The sequence below is a fragment of the Perca fluviatilis genome, chromosome 9 (genome assembly GCF_010015445.1).
Source record: "Perca fluviatilis chromosome 9, GENO_Pfluv_1.0, whole genome shotgun sequence".
Classification (NCBI taxonomy): domain Eukaryota; kingdom Metazoa; phylum Chordata; class Actinopteri; order Perciformes; family Percidae; genus Perca; species Perca fluviatilis.
Window position 1 is genome coordinate 11,359,972 of NC_053120.1, and position 17,788 is coordinate 11,377,759.

General features: G+C 40.9%; 1 protein-coding gene across 1 annotated transcript in view; it reads left to right on the forward strand.

Annotated features, from left to right (window-relative positions):
- Nucleotides 1–17,788, forward strand: part of LOC120565923 (ephrin type-B receptor 1-like) — a 98,457-nt gene that overhangs the window by 282 nt on the left and 80,387 nt on the right. The window lies entirely within an intron of this gene.

Genomic DNA, 17,788 nt, shown 5'->3' on the forward strand with positions numbered 1-17,788 from the left:
CAGTGTTCAGATGGAAATGAAAGGTCGAATTTATTTAACTGTGGTTAAAGCTGTCCTGTCAACTGACCGCTTTTTTTCATTCTCCTATTCTATTCTATATCGACTTCGGGTATACAGTTTAACTTTGTGTAGAGCTCTGTACAGCGTTCAAACTGAAACTTAATGTGATATTTAGCCTAAGTGATTGCTTTAGGAATTGTCAGTAAGTTTTCTTGTTCGTCAGGGCGTGTTTGGGGTAGGGTTGAAAATTCCGGGAATTTTCAAGGTGGAAACTTTCCATTGAAATGAGCGGTAATGTATGGGGAATAGCCTACATGGAAATTAACGGGAAATAACGGAATGAAAATAAAGCAGCCAGGCTGTTTTTACCATGTCATATGCAGATAGAAAACGAACAATTTACCATGTGATAAAAAGATAGAATCAAATAAGTTGCCCAATAAATCCATCTGTCAAATACAATATGAAATGTTACATGTGGTTGGATATCTAGCAGGTTCAGCAGGAGAATTTTACTTTGAAAAATCGAGCCGACAATGTGTGCAAACAGTTTTTTTTATTTTTTTTTATGATATTATATGAATGGAAATAGATGAATTCACATGCTCAATCAAGCTACATCCTACAAAGTAACAGCCAGCTAACAAAACTAGCAGAAGGTGTTAAGTTATAAACTGTGTAGCCTACTTTGCTTTAGGCTATTATCTGCTGGTTAACTGAAATATCATAGAAAAAATATAAAATAGATACACTCCAGTGACATAATCAAAACTTACCTGAAAACGTGCAGTCATTTGGCTCAGACAGTGCACTAGTGCAAGTCAATTAAATGGGCATACTTTTAACCAAAACATTCTTGTTTTTGTGTATTTCCACTCAAATAAATTCACTAAATACACACAAAATACGCTTTTGAAATTGTGCAAACATTCCATGATTCCTTATCTTTTTCTGTATTTTCCTGAACCCTAGTTTGGGGGTTTGATATGAGGGTTAATTTACTAGTTTTAGCTGTGGAATTTTGGACAGTACAGGAATGCAACTGTGTCTTATTGGAGGTTGAAGACACTAATTGCCCATGAGTCACAGCACATATTTCTGTAATAAGAAAAGGTAACCTGCAGGCTTTGTTTGCTACTGCTCCTCAATACTCTTCTGAAAATGTTGTTTATTCTACATTTATACAATCATATAATTGTCTTTTAATAATCTTGAGGAACATAAAACACATGCAAAATACTACCAAGCATGAAATGGCATTATGTTTATTCCAAATTAAACATGTTAATCATAGAGCATTACATTATTATGATATTAAAGGTTAAAATGATATCAGGTATTCACCGATGATCTAATTGCACTTTGTAATCGTCCCATGATATGTTTATGCTGTATCATATATTGTGTGGTGTTTAGTACCAGACATCAGGGGCGCAACTATCCGTTGTCAGAGGGGTATGCAGCAACAATTTTGGCGCTATTAACGGTTTATTTTGAAGTATATCAGCGACATTAACGGTTGCCCTTGGCAACCAAATTGTGACAGTTGGCAACCTAATCATCACCCCTGGTTGATGTGATTTGAGTGGTGAGTGGCTTTCCATGTCTGTCTGCACTATTTTCCCCCCCAAAAAGGACACAGTGAATAGGTTGGTCAGCAGAACTTCAAACCATACTGGACCTTTAGTTTTGTGTGGTCTAACTAATAGAACTCCTACCTGATGTCATCACTGGTCTCATCTCTACATGATGCCATCGCCAACCTCATGTCTGTCTCATTCACTCCTTGCCTGTGTTCTTCTCCACTAAGACATATTGTCAAACAAACATTATGTAACAGATTTTTCATTACTATTTTTTCCATATTAATAATATTAAGAAATGAATCTGTTATAAAGTGGCTCCCCCTACACTTCCACCTAATGTTAGACCTACCTGTTGCCTTGCCCTGTCTTTCCTGATCCACCATCATCACACCTGAATGAAATGAACTCAATGTTAAATATAGCAGCCTAAATCCAATTATTAAATCAGCCTAGTAATGGCATCAGACAACTATTATGCAGTAAGGTTGTGCTGCTGTTGAAATTACATTCACATTGGGTATTTTAAATATATATATTTTTTAAATATTTATTTTTCTTGTCATTTATCGTGCATGCTACCTTATATTTACGTTATTTTACCTTAACAAAAATTGAGATATGTCATGCATGGGATTGGTACGATAGGGTTTAAGAAAAATCAACAACATTGGTTTGCATTAAGTTAGCAAACACTAGCCAGTCTGTTAACATGAATATTTGCAAGCCTCCAAGTTTGGTAGCAAATCTATGCATGATTCCCTGGTAAACCAGAGTTATTGCATTAGTTATGTTTTCCAGATTCTTGTCATTTATTGTACATGCTACCTTATATTTACCAGTTTTCAGCTCCGCAACCTCGGTTTTGCATATTCTACGCTAGCTGTAAACCCCCCCCCCCATTTGGTTGCTACATTCCCATTGTTAGCAGACACTAGCTAGTCTGTTAACATGAATATTTGCAAGCCTACATGCACAGACGTCACACTTTAAATCCTACCTGTTGCCTTTCACCATCCACTTATTTAACTGCTGTCGCATCCCTTGACATGTCATCTCCTTTTCCTTCTTTCTTTTTCTATTTTTAGCTCCCGACAGCTGTTTTGCTTTAGCCATCTTTTTCCATAGACGACAACTCACTACTTGTACCTGCTTGCTCGGCGCTCACGGCGCCCACCCGCCCCCCGCTTGCTCTTCTGTCAACATTCTATGATGGAATATTATGAGATAGGGCGCCTACTCTAGCCTGTTTGTCCTCAACAATGTTATGTAACTTGAGGAAATGCAGAAATGATTTAGAAACGCCCAACAGCAGCTACATATAGAAAATACCCCAAAAAATAATGTTTTTTTTTTGTTTTGTTATTTTTTACCATCGCTTTGGCCCTATGCGCCGCATATAGTGCATACCTACTTTTTGCGCCACTGCAAGACATGACTTGAATTATATACTCCTGCTGCTCCTCACTAGGGTTGGGCATTGTTTTGATTTTAACAATTCTGATTCAGATTCTTCCTTTCGATTCCGGTTCTTATCGATTCTCGATTCCGATCCTTTGATGGGTGGAGTTAAAACGGGTCACATGCTTATTTCACAGATCAGAGGAAAATTTTATTTTGATTGAACGGTGATTTACAGTTTTAGCGGGCTTTTTCAACGTAAAATAAAGGCACCTTTTAGAGGGCCACTTGCTATGCTCCATTGCCGCGACACAACAAGCGCCTTGAAGTACAGTGGCCGCTACGGAAACCAAAACTTAACGCGTGTTAAATTTGGAACCGATGATCGGATTCGAAACCAAATTTTCTAAACCATTCAAATTTTTGAAACCGTTCCAAGTTGTAACTGGTTCTCGAAGCCCAATCCTACTCCTCACACAGAATCAGCTCCTGCTTCTTCACACTCATCACCTGCAGCTGCTGCTCCTGTCTGAGAATATCTCACTGCTGCTGCTTCTCCCCAAAAATTACCCACTGCTGCTCCTGTTAATTCTCTCCAAGCATGTGCCACTGCTTCACTCCAGGCATCTCATTATATTATATTATATCCTGCTTCTCTTGCTGCACCTCACCAACTATGACCTCCTGCTACTTCTGCCAAAGCATTACCGACTGATGCTCCTGCTGCTCCTCTCACAGTATCAGAGCCCAAGCTTCCCCTTCCTGCTGCTCCCCAAGCATTAGCTGTTGCTCCTTGTGCCATTTCTCCCCAAGCATCACTGTTGTTGCTGCTGCTTCTCGCTAATCATCACCTCCTGTTCCTCGTCCTTCGAGCATCAAATTCTACTCCTGCTCGTCTACTTCTCCTCTTTCTTAAGATTCACCTTATCCTCTTCCAGCCTCTCAGCAACCATGCTTGCTCTCTCTTCTACTCTTCTCCAAGCATCTCCAGGGTTTCCCCCAGTAAGCGTGGTGGCCCACTGGGCTGAAGTTGCCCCCCAGTGGGCCTAAGCCACTGGGAATTATTGTTTAATGCATTTTTAAGACAATTTTTAAAAAACTACAGTTACAGTGGAGCGGCTCGATAGGGAAACTTAGACGTAGTCATATTTTCAAATCTCCCAGTTAGCTTTTAGCACTGACTTAATGTAGGGCCCTATGCAATCTGTGATAATAGCTTTTTTAAATTCTCAATTTCGCGATTTCGTCCGTGATTCTGTTATCAAAGAAACAATTTGGCTCTACATTAATGCTGCCATCAGTCTGTGACTGGCCCGAGCCGGGCCCTCGTCGGAAATAAATAGACACATTCCACCGGGCTAAACAACTTTTCTGGGGGAAACACGGTCCTGCTGCTCGTCCCCAAGAATCACTTGTCTTTCCACAAATACTACACCTGCTGCTCCTCTCAGAGCATTACCTATTGATTATTTTAGAGTTCCTTCCAAATAATCACTTGTCGCTCCTGTTCGTTATCACCAAACATCAGCTTCTGCTCCTGCAACTCTCCAAGCATAATCTCCAGCTGCAGTTTAAATTCTGCTCCTGCTGCTCTTCAAAGCATCACTTCCTCCTCAGTCATAATCTCCTTGCTTCTTCTTGATATCCTCCCCAAGCATCCCCTACGGTTTCTCCCTTTGCTCCTGTCCATGTATGTCCTCCTGCTGCTCCTCCCATCATATCCTGCACCACCTGCTGCTCTTTCTTACGCTTCACCTGCTGCTCCTGCACCATCCCTTGCTCCGTCTACCCCTCTGACATTCCTGCTTTCTGTTCTTCCTGCTGATCCTCGCCAAGCAGCTCCTGCTGCTCTTGCCTCTGCTGCTCCTCCTCAAGATCCCCCTTCTCCTCCTCTTCTTATTCTCCTACATCTTCTTCCAAGTCCTCTACCTCGCCGACTTTCGACTTCCTCCTCTTCGCATTCCTTTCCTTCGTCTCCTGTGCCTCCTGCAGCATTCTCCGCTCCCATGTCCTTTACAGCGTCTCCTCCTGTTCCTCCTGCTGCTGCTTCTGCTGTTGTCCCTTATGGAAGCGCTAGATTAGTCTGCTGCTGTGTTTTAATGGTGCACGTAATGACAGGCTCTGTAGTGAGTCTCCCCCATTATGAGACATGTAAATGTGTTGAAGGGCAGGTCTATTTTGATTAAACAGAACGGTGTGTGTGTGTGTGTGTGTGTGTGTGTGTGTGTGTGTGTGTGGGTGTGTGTGTGTGTGAGAAAGGTAGGAGGTTAAGATGTAGAGGAGAAACAAATAGGTAGAGTGTGGGTTGTTTTGTCGTCACGGTGGCTTTTTCATGGTAAGTAGGTGCTTAATGAACTGATGTATAAGCTGATCTGAGTCCGATGGTGTATAATAGACCCACTGCTGACACAGTCAGTGCTATTATCTCTGGTCTGTGTCCACTTTCACACTTCTCTTCTGCCTATGACATATCAGATAATTGTGAAAAACATCACCTTTACCAAAACAAGTTTCGTGTCACTCTTTTTTCAGTCAGTTTTTTTTTTTTCAATCTTTTTTTTCTCAGTTTTATCTTCTTTTGTCACTGATTTGGAGGGGAGGGGTTTAAGGCGAAGGCGGAAGGGGAGTGATATTTCTAGTAAGCTGGAGAAAAAGTCAGTCTTCTGGACCCACAGCCCACTACTCCGAAGCCTGGCATCACCACACAGCTAGCATACAATAATATCTTCCATGAGTTCACCTGGAACTCCCAAACAGCAAGTCTGTTTAGTTTAGTTTATTTCTCTCCAGTGGAACAAGCGCTAATGTTAGCTAATTGTCTTCCGGGCTGGTCGACGTTCTTCTTCTTGGGCATTTAGTGGCAGACTAAAACACTTGTAGGCGTATATGTCAGGTCCGGAAGATTTGCATTCCCTGGTACCCACGGTACCTGCCGTACTGTAGAAAAACGAGTCATGTTTTCAGAATTTTGGTATTGACTTGGTAACCGAAGTGTCGGTTCTTGTGGCATCCGTAAACAAAAGTATAAGGAATACATCACTCTGGCTATAGCTGTTTGCTGTCTTCTATGCTGCACAAATACAATGACCTTTACATTCCCTCAGGATTTACACCTTTTCATAGAGCCCAAAATGCAGTACAGTAGTCCAGCATTTGACCCTGTCATTTTGAAAGTCAATGCAAACCCTGACCCAGCGGATCTTGTTGGGTATAAGTGCTACATATCCCACAAACAAGGCTTGGGAGTGGTGGCAAAGTCATCTGTGTCTGAACCAAAAGCCCAGTCAGCAGCAGGCTCTGTCACAGAATTTGCTGATTTGTGTCAGTGTTGAGTGTCGAGGGGTCGAGGAGTTAATTTCTTTCGACTTTTTCATGCAAGAGCTGCTACTGTAATCGGAGCCTAATTTAGAATTCCTGAATTTGTGTGCTGATGAGGCATGGTTACATGTAAAATATGCACTGGAGTTATGATTCCACTGCACATATCATTTCTGCTCCTACACGTAAACTATTTTGGTCCTTTTCCCCCAGAGCCTGAACACATACATGCTGTGCACCATCTGTCATCTTGTGGGAATGCTAAAGGTTAAACATCGTTGATCCTGTTTTTAGATGCTGTTATTAACATGACAAGCCGTAATTTTCGACTTTGTTTGATAGGTTCGATATGAGCGTGTGTGTGTGTGCACAACTAATGATGAACAAATTATCTCCTCTGGGAAACCTATCACACACTTATTGCTAAGAGAAATGCAGATGAGACTCTGCACGTACGGAGCACTGCCGCCACACATACATATACACACATACAGTACCCTGCACCATCCTCTGCCAGCTCATGTTTTAAAGATGTGGTTTCTATATTCATCTGGTGACAGGTTATCAATGTGACAGACAGACAGTTGAACTGGGGAAAAGTGGGAGCCTGGAAGAAGATCCATCTCACCAGTCCTGAGGCTTTAACTTCAGTGTTTCCCAGTCTATTTTTCCTCACGGCCTCCCATCAGTACTAAATATTTATTTCCACCCAGCGTTCAAATTGTTTCAAAATAAATTTTCTTCCGCGTGGTACTTGGAACCTGTGGGAATATTTGCCTTTTGTTGAGAGACTCAGAGTGCTGGGTTTTGGCACTGTGTTTCCCACAGCGAATTGGGCATCAAGAGACAATTTCAGATCAGTCTGGTATGGGGATAGGCCGATTATCGCCCCTGGACGATTATCAGTCCATTTTTTGGCAGTTTGCAGATTATCTGTATTGGCATTTTATTTGCCTGATAACCGATAAGGTTAATTAATTAAAAAAGTGGTCTACTTTGGCTCCGCTACAGCTCTGTCTCTGTCCCTCTGCTTCGGTTTCACTCACCACTCAGTCTGACTTAGTGTCCCGCCCACAACACTATCTGACTATCTTTAACTCTGTATTATGTTGAACATTTTTAGTTTATTAAATAATTGCTTAAAGCATTTGAACAAAGTTTTGTGTTGGATTTTGTAACATTCCACATTCCAAAATCTTAATTTTGACTTAAAGATTTTCATTTTCACATGCATATCGGTTCCAAATATCATTTATCAGTTTTATTAACAACCAATCAGTATCAGTTATCCATACCCAGGCTATTCAACTTCAGTATTACATCTTTCAGTGGTTCAAGAAGTAATTTAACAAAACATCAATGCTCAATATTTACTGAGATGTGATTAATAAGTGTGAAAATATATCCTTAACTATGAATCGTCTTCACACCTTGGCTGTGAATTTTCACACAACTCACGAGGAAGAACTTGTTGTGATGAGTCACGTCAGTTACTAAGGAAAGATAGCTTTTTTCAATGCATACTATTGACAGCATTTCTATACCAAATGTTTGGTTCACATTGTAGGCTACATCTTTGTCTGATGTGGATTTTATCTGTGCATCATGATCTAAAATAGTTTATACTGTATCTGCAGCTGTACCCAGTTTGAAAATGTTTTTGTCTTTTAAGTCCCAATTTTAAGTCTCAAGTAGGGCACAACTAAGTCAACTACAAGTCTTCATTTGCAAATCACAAGTCCAGATGCAAGTTTTTTAAGTCCATTACAGTTACATAGCATTTGAACATTTTCCATTCAAAGCTGTATTAAAAGTACATAAACACAGTTAACCACACTTAAACAGTCCCTGCAATGCATAGGCCAAAATAACTACATATTCAGGCTGCCTGACACTGTTTTATTCATTTTTTATTGTTCCAGGATTTTACAGTTCAGGAGTGAAGGGTTGAAAAGTAAACATCTTTTGTCAGAAGTCCTCAAGCTAAATCTCAGGTCTAAAGTTCTGGCTGTAGCAAAACCAGTACTGTTCAATTGGGTTACATACATATATACACAAACCTTATTTGGCTTGCAGTATTGTAATTGATTCCAGGACCATAACATAAAAACTTGAAACCCTTAATTGATCCTTAAATGTAGAGAATGCATTGGTGTCTGTACATACAATGTAAACCTTGAATTGTGGTAATCTTTTTTTGGTGGGGGCCACTTCAGGGCAGCACAACAATCTGTAAACACATTTACATATTATTACCTTATTAAGTCGATGTACTGTGTGCAAACATTTCCTTGTTAATACATACAGCAGATACGAAGCAACATTAGCATTAATTTAAAGTCTTATTTCTGTCCACTTGATGAATCAAAGTCCAATAGTCACTCCTCTTTTAGCTCAGTTTTGTTCTCCACCAACTCCTGAGGGAAATATATGGCTCTTTAGCTGCTTAATGCTCCACTATGTTCACCAGAGTAGTGGCTAACTTTGGCTGCCTGTCATTTGAAGCTCGGCAGGTAGTGTACGGTCAGTTTAAGTGCTTTTTTTTTTGTACAGTCAGTGAGTGCTTTTCTGCTGCTGAAAACAGCTGCCTGTGTTGGAAATGAGGTTGAGAGCAGTGAGAGTGAATCAAACGACCAAAAACAAAACAATGAGCTGAGAGACACTACAATTCTCAGTAGAGCTGAGGGGATTATAGCAGCTTTAAGCTTGACATGGAAAATCTGTGCTGCTGTCTGACCTCTGAGGGGAATGCTATGGCTTATAGGCATTGAGTGTTGTGAGTGTTGTCCGCTGTACAACCTGCTCAATGAATATATTGTTTATATCAACAACAGTCAAACAGCATCAAAGCACCTTTTTAACAAACATTTAACTATAATCACTATTTCTCCTCCGCAGCTGCCAACACTGACATGTTTTAAAATTTTAGCTGCAGAGAAGCAGAAGGCTGGCGCATGATGAAACACTTCACCACCTAAATGTATTTGCATAACAAACGAGTCTAAATAGATTATTTTCCCCAATAAGAGACTATAATTGATACAGAGCATTGGTGGGCATAAAAGGAATGTAAGACTCCTTTGTTTTCACCTAAAATTCTCCCTTTCCCTTCACTTGGGTCCATTATGCTGTCACTTCAACTAATTTGCAGCTCAAAGAGTCACATCATTACAAAGCTATATTAGACAGACGGCAAGGGCATGCTCCTTGAGTTGTTCTGTCTTCTCTTTTTCAACATGCAAGGTAAGCCATAGCATCAATTACCCTTTGTTTCAGGCAACGACGCTCTTGCGGTCGTTGACTTCACCAATAAAAACAACAACATATTTTTACCTCTGGCCTCCCACTGATTTATCTACCTGCCGGCCCTAGAGAAGAAAAAAAACAGAAGAAATGAGAATTTGAAATATGCATTCACTGCTTAAATGAAAATTAGCATAAAGGAAAGCAAATATTGCTCCAGATGGCAGTTCTATAGTTTTCCTGTAGTGATGGCACAGTACCATTATTACACCTCAGAAAAACAGTGTTACAGGTGGATTCTTGTGTAGTGCTGACATGCAATATACAAAATGTTAAAGTGCTCATATTATGCTCATTTTCAGGTTCATAATTGTATTTAGAGGTTATATTAGAATAGGTTTACATGGTTTAATTTAAAAAAACAAACATATTTTTGCTGCAGCTCCTCTTTTCACCCTGTGTGTTGAGCTCTCTGTTTTAGCTACCAAGTGAGGCATCTCACTTCTGTTCCATCTTTGTTGGGAGTCACACATGGGCAGTACTTAGGTAAGGACTACTAGCCAGTCAGAAGCAGAGTATGAGAGCGTGCCACGCTAGCAGCTGGACGAGCATTATAACGTGTTACAAGTGATGCACGTTCGTCTCTGAAGTAAAGGCTGGACTACAATAGAGCTGTTTGGAGCAGTTTGTCTACAGTGTTTTCTGTTGGAGATGGTAAGTCCCTTTGGGGTGGACTTTGGGCTTTTTCACTTTCAAAAAATATATATAACACCATAAAGCCAGTAATAAACTTATTTTTTCATTCATGTCACACTTATTTTCAAGAATAGCATGTTTATATTAGGGCATCAGCTAAGTATTATTTTCAGTATCGTTTAATCCTATTTTGTTGGCTTAATTGACTGTTTGCTTTATTTATAAAATAAAAATAATACATAAATAATAAAATAAAAAATATATAATGTCAAAATATATTGTAAAATACCTGTCACATGTTCCCAGAGCCCAAGGGGACTCGTTGATTGCTTTTTAATATATATAATAAAAAATTTACATTGATGTAAAACAGCGAAAAGAAAAAAATCCTCACATCTGCAAAGCTGGAATCAGTGAATGTTGTTTTCTAAATTGCCAACAACATAATGAAAACTTATCAGAAAAAAAAAACACATGAACAAACATCAGCGTGATTAAAAACTACCTAAAATGACAGAAACCATCTGGAATGTTTTTTATTTGATGTGTACTTTTTTAGTTTGACCCATGTCCCGTCCACTAACACGGAGTGGGCGGGTTTATGGCGTACTGCAGCCGGCCACTAGGGGGTGACCGAGATATTTTGGCTTGACTTCTCAGGAGCTGTCATGTTGTCCATCTAACAGTCTATGCTCCAAACTATAGACTGATAAAGTGTTAAATTATATTGTTTTAAATGTGTTAATACAGAAGACGTGACGTGTGGGTGAGGAGGCTTTGAAGATGTTTAACGCTTGTGTTTTTTTCAACATTTCTGACGCCCTATTTTCACAGTTTGTTTTTGCTTTTAAATTGTTACATTTTTCTTCTGCACATTTTCAGCGCTTATTTCTACGTCCCATATTTTCTGATATAAAACCAAAATTGAAAACGGGTCAATGTGACCCGAAGTCAACACAAGGGTTAAAAGCATCTTTGATGGAGTAATGTAACTGTTGAGCAATTGATAGTATCATAGCAGTGTTAAAAGTACACCCTTCTATTCTGTTCTTGTTGTTTCTTCCTTCTGCATGCTGCATACTGCAGCTCTGAGCTTTAGACCTTTATAGCTCAGCATATGATTGAACATAATGGCCCATTATTTATTTGCTGGTTGAGAGTGGGCCCTCTGCCAGCCTCTTCAGGGTTCCTGCTGTGGGCATATGGTCTCACAGATAGCCCTGCTGGATATTAAGGACTGTGTCACTGTTGAAGCAAAAGAAAAGGGGGGAGAGGACATAATGGGTGAGACAGTGCACATCAGTGCATTTGCCTCACCTTGAAAAGGTTGGGGGGAGAAGTGCCTCATCACTAATTTTAATCAGTTTTAATTTGAAAGTAATGTTAAACAGTAAAATGTGTTCAGTGAATGGATTAAAGGATAGGTTTCCAATTTTCCAAGTCTGTTGTAAAACATTATTCCGTTGCCCATATGAATGAGGAAAGAGGTTTTGCTTTCTCTAAGACCTTATTCCCTCGTAATGTACTTCCAAAGTAAGTAATGGGGTACAAATTCCACAGCCCTCGATCGGTAGAAAAGGCAAATCAATTTGATATCTTGCAAAATTACAATCTTCTTAGTATTAAATGTCCTCTTTGTGTTTCCCTGTTAAGCTGCAGTGGAGGAATAGTAACAAGAAGACAGATTTTCTTAAAAAAAGTCTCTACCTTTGGAAGACCTTTTGGATTTTTATCTCCCATCACTTACACTGGAAGTGCATTAGAAATGGATCTTTAAATGGCTCGTATGAACAGGAGAAATAATTACAGCAAGAAAAAACCTCTTTAAAAATAAAAAAATAAGTCCATCACTAACAATGTCCAAGTCACCAAGGTGATGTCAACCTACAGAAAAAAACAAACATAAAATAATTTATTTACGAAGATAAAACAGTATTTGTGAAGCCGGGAGCAGCAAATGTCTCTTTTCTTGATTAATGATGTTGTGGCATTTTTGCAATTAAACTTTGACAAAAGAGGAAGAAGACAACAATAGCTTACATATGACATATTACGTCACACTTTTTTGATGCTCAGAGCATCATACGCAAAAACAAAGGTTAGTTAGAAATGTGAGAACCCAATAAATGCTGCTCACCGCCTTCATACCTTGGAGCAGTCCCATCCTGTTTTGGTTAACCTTCCTTCAGCCAAGGTGATTTCTCATCATCTTGACATTTCAGACAACAACTAACCGAACTCTGAGCTGGCACTCCCAGGGGTCAAGCTTAAACCATGCATAACATCTCCTGGAGATGAGGCTGCCTCCCTTGATTGCAACTACCCTTCACCACTAACGGAGCGAGCTGGAAAATCAAACTTTTCCCAAACCCTGTGGGGAGGAGGTTCACAACATCATGGCCACCAACAAAACTCAGCAAAGATTGTTCTTGCTCGGGCTTTAACTTCTGGATATTCGTCAGCGTTGCCACAACGGACCGAATGGCTTCGCTCGCATCTTTCTTTGCCGCCATTACAGAACTACAACTCAAACTAGCGCACAACCTCAATGTCACCGTTCTCAGCCACTCCCTCTGTTCGCTGATTGGACAGGTAAAGATTGGCCGAAGAAAACCCACGAATATACTGCAAACCCAGTCGACGTACTGAAGGAAAATGAAAATTGAGCGGAAGTATGTAGGAGGGCGGAGCCAGGCTACCGTAGGGCTGGGTATCGTTACCAATACCGTGACTTCGATACCGGTTCCTAAACGTTACTTTTTTTCTATACCGATTTTATAAAACAAAAAGAAATGACAATATTACACATTATGTCACAAATCTTTTAATTTATTTTTCAGCTCCTACTACGTGAGCCCGGTCTCTGTGTAACGTAAAGTTTTTCCTGCCTGCCTCTACGACGTGTAACGTTAGACAGCCAATCACAAACATTGTTAGATCTTGGTAGAAGCAGGCTGCATGCTTATCGGCTCACTGACGCTGAGGAGATTTACTCCTTATGTACTGAAATTAGGTATCTAATGACGAGGCATTTTTCAATACTCGATACTTTAGAGGCTATTCGGTCAGTGCCTAAAAAGTATTGAGTTCGGTACCCAGCCCTAGTGGCCCGGGTTTTGAGTTCTATCAAATAAATGCCAAAATCTATCAAAAAAATAGTCTTAAAAAAAGCATTATCCTCTTCATTTGTAGTGATTAAATAAAGCAACACCAGTTCATAGTTGTAGTTCTCCATTCTCAGAGAGTACAGTACATGTAACATTGTCCGGTGTTTCTAACTCTTTAAACTTTAAATTTGATCAATTCACACTAGGTTGACCAAGCGCCTTTGCTCTTTTATAGCAGCTTCACACTTGCTCGGCTTCATCCACACCCTGCCTTTTACAGCCACACGCTTCTGTAATGTTGCCCGCTAAGCTACTCTACTGGAGCAGTAGGGCATTCAGTGGTTCTGCCAGGGAACAGAAGGAAACTGACCGCAAGAAAAAGGAAAGATTATTGTTCAGGTCCGACATGTGTAGTCTGAGTGTTGGCTTTTGTCTGGTAAAATGTCACAAGCTTGAACAGTGCACCTATCATGACCCCACATTTCAGGCTTTGTGTGCTCATGTTTTTTTATTTCTTGTTCTCCTTAAAAAGTATTCATCACAACAGGAGCAAAGCAAAAAACCAGGGCAGAGCAGAGGGGTGACTGGGGCAAATTTAGTCTGAGAGTTTTGCTCTGCACATCTGTTATGATACCAAATCTCCTGAGAGATGGAGAGAGCAAAAGAGGGATAGAGGAGGACAGAAAATGAGTTAAAGCAAAGTAAAAGACATAAATACAGAGACGATGAACCCAGCGGTTAGCCCTCTGCAGTTTGATATATGGAGCAGAGAGCCAATAAGTGTCAGGTCCCTCCCACTAGGGACCCATTTTAACAAGCTCTTAGTGTTTGAGTGGCTGTTAGCAGGTTTATTATACAGCCTGGCAATTTCTGACTGCTGTAGAATTTAAAATGTAAAGCTGTCAACACATACATAGGTATACACAAGTAAGCAAGATATAGCAGCCTCTTTCCATAAGTATCTACAGTTGTGTGAGCTTTTGCTCAACCATCAAAATACTTATGCTTTTATATTATTATTCTTTAAGTTATTTTAAGTGTAAGCACCGCACATCAGTCTACATCAGTCTCCACTGACTTAAATTGTAAATTCAGAAATTCTTAATTTTACACAGTAGCTATCACATTAAAGTGAGTAACCATCAAAAATAGAGGCTTGTTTAGAAAGTAATGCAGTCCACTAAAAAAAATCCTGTAGTGATTAGCTTCATTTTTAAAACTGTAGTTTGTGGTGTTGCATTGGATTACATTTTGTTAGCTGTTTCCAATATTTAGGTTAACAAAATAATGTCTCAAACAGAGACAAAATGTGTTATGTGTTTAGTTTATCTATGGCCTTGGTAGGCTGAGCAGCACTGTCTTATCATACAGCTGTTACGTCTCCCATTGTTAAGGTATTCAGAAAATGTCAGACCCAAATGCAGAGACAGCAGGCAGTGATGAGCTTGAGGATTTAATACAATAAAATCCATACAAACAAAAGGAGTCCTGAATACAGCAGGTAAAAGTAATCCAAAACGTAGTGGAAGTAAACAAAAACAGGAATCACAAGAATCAGGAACACAGAGACAAAAAGGTAGACTACACACACACAATCCAATACAGAACAATGATCTGACAGTAGACAAAAAAAAGCAAAAAGTCAACCCAGGGAGGGCGGAGGGGGTCTGGAGGAGGGACGATCAGAAAGGTCAAAAAGCAAACCCATGGAGAGCTAAGGGAGAACAAAAATAGGTACGCTGGAACAGGCGACAGCAGGGCTCGGGAAGTGAGGACAGTGGAACTCGGGGACCGGGGAAGTGAGGACAGTGGAACTCGGGGACCGGGGAAGTGAGGACAGTGGAACTCGGGGACCGGGAAGTGAGGACAGTGGAACTCGGGGACCGGGGAACTGAGGACAGTGGAACTCGGGGACCGGGGAAGTGAGGACAGTGGAACTCGGGGACCGGGGAAGTGAGGACAGTGGAACTCGGGGACCGGGGAACTGAGGACAGTGGAACTCGGGGACCGGGGAAGTGAGGAGGACAGTGGAACTCGGGGACCGGGGAAGTGAGGAGGACAGTGGAACTCGGGGACCGGGGAAGTGAGGAGGACAGTGGAACTCGGGGACCGGGGAAGTGAGGACAGTGGAACTCGGGGACCGGGGAAGTGAGGACAGTGGAACTCGGGGACCGGGGAAGTGAGGACAGTGGAACTCGGGGACCCGGGGGCCGCTAGCAGCAGCAAAGGCGGAATCCCTCTGGCGGCCGTGCAGGTTGGCGAAGACGCTCTGGAGGCCGGCGGCGAAGGCGAAACCCCTCTGGGGGCCGAGCACGAAGGCAAAGACTCTCTGGAGAAAGAGAACCCGGCCAAGGCCAAGTGGGCCAAGTGGGCCAAGCGGACCAATCGAACCAATCACAGTTGTTGTGGTCTGCGTTGCCACGACGTGAAGTTACATTTCTGGGGAGGTGCACATCAGGCTACGGCATGGGGTCCCTATCTACGCTTACCTACGTATGTACAGTACTTACGGCGTGGATTCAACACAGAACCATAAATCAGGCTTTACTCTAAACTGCTTCTCAGAGTGTACTGTACCTATTGAAGACCACAGCAAAGAGTAGCACTCAGTCTGGGACCCAATTTATACTTGAACACTGACAAACTGTGCTTCAAGACCCACAGAAAGTAAAAGACAGCGGTGAAGGGGCAGAGGTCATATGGGGAGGGAGGGAAGCAGAGATTCACAGAGGAAATGTGAAGTTGGATGCAGCTGCAGGGTTGCAGTCCTCAGGGTGGATCCAGGAGGAGACACAGGCACATCGCTGACAGCAGGTCAAATTCTGTGTGTGTGCGTATGTGTATAAATGCACTCAAGCGAAGCAGTGCGGTTGACTAGACACAAACACTTGACTTTGACGACCCCACACACACACACACACACACACACACACACACACACACACACACACACACACACACACACACACACACACACACACACACACACACACTCTTAAAGGCATACCCTTCACACTTACTCTGCATCAGCAAGGTCCAGATGATGAGCGTGGTACTCATCAAAGTGACATGGAAACACTGCTGATGGTTGAACTAAAATCAAAGGGGAAAAAAAAGACAAGTGTCATTTCTGAAGCTGTATACTAACAAATTTCACTTTGTGTTTTTTTTTTTTTCTGAGATTTATGGCAAGAAAATTGAAACCCTGTCTCTTGTTCCTCAAACCCCCGCTCAACAACTGATCCTCTTCAGGTTTCTTCCTCAAGGAGCAAACTTAAAACTCCCCTCCCACGGCCAAACATATCCCTCACATTCCTGAAATTGTTTAGGTATGCTTGGTTTACCTTAGCTTGCATGCAGAATTTACATAATCATCTTCACTGACTCAGAAAATAGCTGTGGCGTGTCACGGTACACAGGTGACCTTGGCGAACTAGGCTACTTAAATTACACCTCGTGGCTCAATCTTGAGCAGAGAAATGGATTTTGAAGAGTTTTTCATATCTGTTCTGTACTGGCACTTGATTTCGCAGCACCTCTCCAAAATATGTAGGCCTAAAAGTGGCCTCTCAGCATTTGAATGAGAAACAGAAGTTATAAATGGTACATTTTAAAGCATTTCATAGAGCAATCAAGAACCATTCCACTGTTTGGAACAGTTATGATACAATTTAATTTGGAATTATTTACAACTACCATTTCATAGAAGCAGTTTAATGTAATATTTTATGTTCATTTCTAAACTTTTAATATCATTTTAAAGGGTAATCTGTGAGTCCCCTTGTTGAATTATCCGGTCATCTTCAGGGCTAAATGGTCAGTACTATAGTATTTTAAAAAAAAATGATATGACATAATGACATGTTTTACATTAATATGATGATAATGATGTCTAATATGACTTTTGATGTTGAATTAGGTTACGTATAGAGAGACAATATAGTTAGGTGCAAAACCGGCATAACAGAAAGTTCCATGTCATTTATTTATGGTGGAGTGTGGAGGATGCTGTAGAGTGGAGGAGTCTTACAGCCTGAGGAAAAGAAGCTGCTCTGTTGTCTGGAACGGCGGCAGATACCTCTGTGTGGCTTGCCAGACGGCAGAAGGGTGAACAGGTTGTGGCGCGGGTGGGTATTGTGTTTTAGTATCCTTTGGAAATAATTGGTTAGTAGTCAAACAGTTTGCTCAGTAATGTGACGTGATTAGATTTTCTGTTGATCAAGGTTGAGTTTCTTTGCCAAAAACAATCTGCAAAGGTTTATACCTTTTTTATTATAATTATTTTAATAAAGACGCTGATTCCAAAAACTAGTCGTTACAGGGCAGCAAGTAATGATTATTTTGACTGCCAATTGATTTCTCAATAAGTTGATAATTGTTGGGTCTATAAAATGTCAGAAAATTCAAAATGTCATTCACAAATGATTGTCTTCAAATGTT